Here is a 6,498-nt window from a genome sequence, read left to right on the forward strand (position 1 = left end):
AGATTGGTGTGTCGGCCCATGTAGTATCTGGGCTGCTGCTGGGTACAGTGCCCTTGGAAGGCATCGTCGTGTCCCTTTCCCCCATACCCCATTTGCTTCATTCAGGCATGCACCTTCCTGTAACCACTTATCAACCTCCTCCTTTTGAGCCTGAGCCTGCATTTGGGATAAGATGTCCTCCGACACAAAGGGGTTTTTAGGGGCACTTAACTGACGTACTGTTGACCCTTGTTGCGGCTTACAGGCTGCTGTTTTTGCCGCTGCATCTGCCATCGCGTTACCTCTGCTTACCTAGTCGGTGCGTCTGGTATGTGCTCTTACCTTTATGACAGCTACTTGTTTGGGTAGTTGTAGCGCATCAATTAACTGCTGGACCGCATCAGCATTCTTAATGGGGTGTCCTGCTGCTGTCAGGAAACCTCTTGACTTCCATATTGGACCAAAATCATGCGATATACCGAATGCGTACCTAGAATCTGTGTAAATGTTAACAATACTACCTTCCGCTAGTCTACAGGCCTCGGTTAGGGCCCTAAGTTCAGCTTCTTGAGCCGATTGGTGTGGGAGCATTGGTTCTGCCTTGATTACTGCATTGAGGGAGACAACTGCATATCCAGTATGGAAGGTACCTGAATCGTCCTGATGACGGGATCCATCTACAAAAAATTCAAAATCTGCATTTTGTAATTTATGTTCAAATACAGTAGGTAAACCTGCCGTTTCTTGTGCCATCATTTGTACACAGTCATGAGGAACTTCCTCTCTTGGATCTTCCTTATAAAGCACAGTGCCTGACTCCTCCTTTAGATCCGAGAGAGGTAACAAAGTTGCTGGATTCAGGGTAGTACACCTCTGTAAAGAAACATTGGGAGGCATTAACAGTGCACATTGTAACCTGAGATGACGTGCTGCTGAGAGGTGAGCGGGTTGCACTTGGTTCAATATAGTGTAGACATCATGAGGTGTTAGAACGGTGAGCGGGTGGTCAAGAACAATGTCTGCGGATTTATGGAGTAATAGTCCAACAGCATGCAGAGCACGTACACAGGATGGTGCACCTCTGGCTACCGCATCTAATCTGCCACTAAAGTAGGCAACAGGTCTCTGATTATCACCGTGTGTTTGAGTTAAAACTCCTGCTGCATGTCCAGCTTGTTCATGAAGATACAGAGTAAATGGGAGCTCATAATTAGGGGTACCCAAAGCTGGAGCGGCCAACATACGGTTTTTGAGAGAATAAAAACAGTCTATTGCCTCTGGTGTTAGTACAAAAGGTGTTGGAGTAAGACAGTCATAGAGGGGCTGCATTAAAACAGAGACGGCATGAATCCACTGTCTGCAATAGGAGACCAGTCCAAGAAAAGTTCTGAGGGCTGCAACATTAATGGGGATGGTGAATGCCTGTACTGCTTGTTTACGTGCATTTGTTAAATGACGGGCTCCTGGTGTAATGCAATGTCCCAAAAAGGTGACTGAAGATTTACAAAACTGAAGCTTCTCTTTCGATGCCTTGCAGCCAGCGTGATAGTGCAACTATATCGCTTATGTTGTTTCTCTATGACATTGTTTCCTGGAGGGGGCACAAATGAGCAGGTCATCGACATATTGCAGAACAACGATATGTGGTTCAGACCATCCCTCCAGTATTTCCTGCAGACTTGCAGTGTACATTGTGGGTGAATTCTGGGCACCCTGTGGCAACACTGTCCATGTATATTGACTGCCCTGGAATGTGAAAGCAAACAAGTACTGGCAGTCAGGATGTAATGGTACACTGAAAAATGCATTTGCCAAATCGACCACTGAAAAGCAAAGAGAGTTAGAAGGTATCTGTGACAGAAGAGTATGCGGGTTGGGCACAACTGGGTTAGAAGTTCTGTGGCTTTGTTAACCAACCGGAGGTCATGGACCATTCTATATGCGGCTGGTTGTCCTGGCACGCTCTTTTTCTTTACTGGGAACAGGGGAGTGTTGCAAGGGGACTGGGTTTTGACTAGGACTCCCCTCTGTAGTAATTTTTGGACTTGCTGGGCTATGGCATTCTCCTGAGCCGAGCTAAGGGGATACTGCTTCTGTTGAGGCAAAATTGCTCCTGGTTTTAATTTTACCATTACTGGTTGAACTCTTAACCTACCAACATCTGTTTTGTCTGAGGCCCAAAAATCATGTGGTACAGCATGCTCCAATATCGGGGGAAACTCATTTTTCTCTTCTATGCTGGCAATATCTGGTGACATAATTTTGCAAAGGGTACTTGGTTTTAAACCTGGGGTCATGGTGACACTGCCATCGGGATGATACTCAATATGTGCTTGTAATTGGGACAACACATCATTTCCCAATAGATTACATTGGCCTCGGGGCGATACCATGAGCTGGCTATGTACAGTAGCTCCTTGAATTTGCAGGGGAATTCTCTTAGTGACAGGGAGCAGGACAGACGGGGAATTGAAGGGGGTGGCAATGACATGATGTGAAAAATCAGTGTCAGTGTATGGCCAATCACCTTGCGTAATTACTGAATTGTCGGCCCCCGTATCTACTTGGAAATCGATTTCATGTCCCCCTGATAGGTTCACCTGCACTATACAACTGGGAGTTGGGGGTAAGGAGATGAGGGGGTTCATGTGCAAGCTACCCTCATCCTATGGGGGCATTGTTTGGTCGGCTGGAGGACCCGTACTCTGAGCATTTGGATACGGGTTGGTCCTACAGTCCTTTCTAAAATGTCCTGGCTTTTTACATCCGTAACACAGTTTCTGTCCTCCTCCTTCAGTCCGTCCTCTGCCTCTGTTGTTTCTGGGGGTCGTCTCTACTATGTGTATTTTGGCAGCTCTCTTTGCCTGCGCTATGTCATGCTGTACCCCCTGAGCTATTCTAGCTAAATCTTCTGCCTTCACTGATCTCCAGTCCGGTCTACTTGCTTTTACCTTCTCTGCAATCTCCTTCTTTAGTCCATTCATGAAAGCACTTGCTAATACCCTCTCACTAGTCTTATTTCCGGGGTTGAACCCCATTTCTGACCAGGTTTTCTTTAATGCATAGAAATAATCCTTAGGATCTTCCTCCTTCCCCTGCACTCTATCTTCTAGTGTAACTTGCTTTTCTGCTTGCCTGTCTTTACATGCTTTTACCAACGCTTTTACGTACAGAACCCCGGCTGCTGCATCATTAGCCTCCACTACATCAGGGCCCGTTCTATTGTCATATTGTTTATAAGTTTCGTCCGTCAGTCTGTCATACCGAGCTTCATCTGCCAATTTCCCCTTAATTACCTCTTGCAGATCTATTCTAGTGGCTTGGTACGTATCCTGTATGGTGGTGATCATTCTAGCGAAACCCATAGGGGCCTGGGATGGGTCTGGCAGCTGGGAGATCAACGCCAACTGCTCTGAAGGACTCCATGGTCTATACATTAACATTGTGCGAGCTTCCTGACCTGGAACAACTGCTTCCCCCCCCCCCGCTGCAGCTGCTGCTCCCGGTGCTCCTGGTACAACTACCTTCCTCATTGGGAATAGACTAGCTGGGTGGGGTCTCGGTCCTCCACATGCCACACAGATGTCTACTGTCAAGGGGTTCTGCTGTCCACATCTGGGGCAAACCCAACAATTGGGTTCCTGAGAATTCTGGTACTGGGGTGGGGGTGACCTGGGTGACGTCGGGAGCGGACAGAGAGAAAAATCTGTCATTCCGGTTTTTGTCAGTCTGTAACGTCAGTCTCCTAATTCTTCAATTTTTCCTTTAAAATGAGCGCATGCATTCATCCATACATCCACTGTCTTCAACAGACCCTTATCTTTCAGCCATCCATGATAGCAGTTAAAGAAGGATTTCCATTTCTCTCCATTCATCACTCCATTCTCATTCATTCCCGCTTTACACAATATTTTGTCAATTCCAATCAGTGCCAGTTTCCCTTCTCTGCTTACCACTAAGTCTTTGGCTATAATGCCTTCCTTGGCATTTTGGTTCCCCATTTTTTTGGTTCTCCTCACTTAGAGTAGACTCCTCAGTCACTTAGACAATGGTCACTTAGACAATGGGCCACAAAGGTTTCTGAACCATTCCACTACTAGCCTTACAGGACTTATACGCCAACCAGAAAAACAGACCAAAAACACCAATCCCAATACACACCCACAACACAATCATCGGATCCATACTTTCATTCTTAAGTTTTTCCAAAGGATAGAAGGCAGGACTGTCAATTTATCTGAGGGAATTCTACTGGTTCAAAGGGACCTGAGCCAGACAACAATCTGTGAATTACCTGGGGAGCCGACCGCTCGGGGGTGAGGGAGTCTCTTCTATGCAGTGATATAATTAGGTAGAATATAACAGTTATTCTTACCTCAGCGCTGTATATATCACCAACAGAGAGCTTCACTCGTCCCACGTCTCGGACCGGTCGAGCACCCCTGGGTACATTAACTCAAAGTCCCTGTTCGAGGCGCCAGCTGTGGTCACTGTATTCTGAGTCTTCTATCCTTTGGATTACGAGCTCGGAAAGACTGAGACACAGGACAGGATGTGTGTCAAACAAGCTCTAAACTTTATTACAAAGCATGGGTTTATATCCACCCTGAAGGCAGGAAACGGATTTACCATATATGGTTTTATTATACAATTTTAGCACACAAAGACTAGTTTCTATTCTCGTGATGTCTATGCTTGTGTTGAAACATTTATTCGGACACATTTAATTAGACACATTTAATCAGATACATTCTGATGACTAGCAAGGACGCATTATTGATTCAAGAAGGAACATTCACAGCTGGTGTTATTTTGACCTAAAGTAACTTTCAGACTTATATAGCATAGATGGGGTCTTTGAATTTGAGGGGCCTCATCTTCTGCTATAACACTAGTGATGAGCGAGCATGCTCGCCACTGCTCGGTACTCGCCTGAGCATCTCAGTACTCGAGATGCTCGGAGCTTGCCGAGTACCTGCGCGATGCTCGGACGGATGCTCGGGTCCCCTCCCTGCTTGTTTGACGCTATTTATAGCGCCAATCAACATGCAGGGATTGCCTGCCACACACTGTAATGCCGCAGACATGGTGGTTGTGGCATCACAGTGATTGCCCAAATCGATGGGAACAGTGCTCAGTGAAACATGAAAAGCCAGCAATTCATCAGCGGCATACACCGGTACCCGACAATTTAGAACAGAAAGAATAGAGCATCACACATAGACTAGATAGATAGAAACATGTCAGTCACATATATAAGTACAGTGACAGTGTTGGTTACTGTACTTGTCATTTAGTGTTAAAATAAAGGATTTCTTAAAAAAAATTGGCTTGGGGTTCCCCGTAATTTTTGTCTCTAGCGGAGGTTAAGCAGACGGCTGGGGCAGACGTTTGAAGCCTGAGAAGGGGGTAATACCCACTTAGCTTCCCAGGCTACTAATATCAGACCCCAGCTGAATACCTAGCCATTACTGGCTATTAAAATGGGGGACCCAAAAAAAAATGACGAGGGGTCCCCCATCTTTTAATAGCTAGCAAAGGCTATGCAGACAGCTGGGGGCTGATATTAATAGCCCAGGAAGGATGCCATGAATATTGGCCCCCTCCGAGGCAAGAAACACCAGCCCTCACCTGCCCCAAAAATGGCACATCCATAGGATGTGCCAATTCTGGCACTTAGCCTCGCTCTTCCCACTGCCCTGTAGTGGTGGCAGTGGGGTAATAGGGCTGGGGTTGATGTCAGCTTATAATGCCAGCTGACATCAAGCCCAGGTTAGTAATGGGGTGCCAGCAAATGACGTCACCGTGTGAGCAGGAGAATTCTCCCACGCTGTCAGTGACGTGCATGAGGTGAGCTGAGTTCATTGGACATTAACTTGGCTCATTTGGATGCCGTCTCAGCGAGACACTGTGGAGCGCATGCATGCCTGCGCTCTGCAGTGTCTCTGCAGCATGACAAGCTGGATGGCAGCGTTCTGCTATGATCTAGCCTGCCATCTCAATGTAGCAGAGCTGGAGCTGTCGTGGGAACCATGGAAAGGTAAGGATGAGGTTGGTTCATTATTTTACTTTTATTGCAGGAGACATGGGATTCAGTTTGATTGGGCGTGACGGTAAGTAGAGTTTAATTTAGAATATTTAAGTATTGTGTCTTTATTTCAATTAAAAGATTTTATTCTGGGTGTTGGTGTTTTTATTTTACATTTCACCTTCACTATGAGGTTAGTAATGGGGGTGTCTTATAGACACCTCCCCATTACTAACCTGGGCTTGATGTCAGCTGGCATTATAAGCTGACATCAACCCCAGCCCTATAACCCCGCTGTCACCGCTACAGGGCAGTGGGAAGAGCGAGGCTAAGTGCCAGAATTGGCACATCCTATGGATGTACCATTTCTGGGGTGGCTGAGGGCTGGTGTTTCTAGCCTGGGGGGGGAGCAATATTCATGGCACCCTTCCTGGGCTATTAATATCAGCCCCCAGCGTTTTTTTGGGGTCCCCCATTTTAATAGCTAGTAA

This window comes from Phyllobates terribilis, unplaced genomic scaffold (assembly GCF_046119375.1).
Source record: "Phyllobates terribilis strain yellow unplaced genomic scaffold, ASM4611937v1 Scaffold_130__1_contigs__length_5004896, whole genome shotgun sequence".
Taxonomy (NCBI): Eukaryota; Metazoa; Chordata; class Amphibia; order Anura; family Dendrobatidae; genus Phyllobates; species Phyllobates terribilis.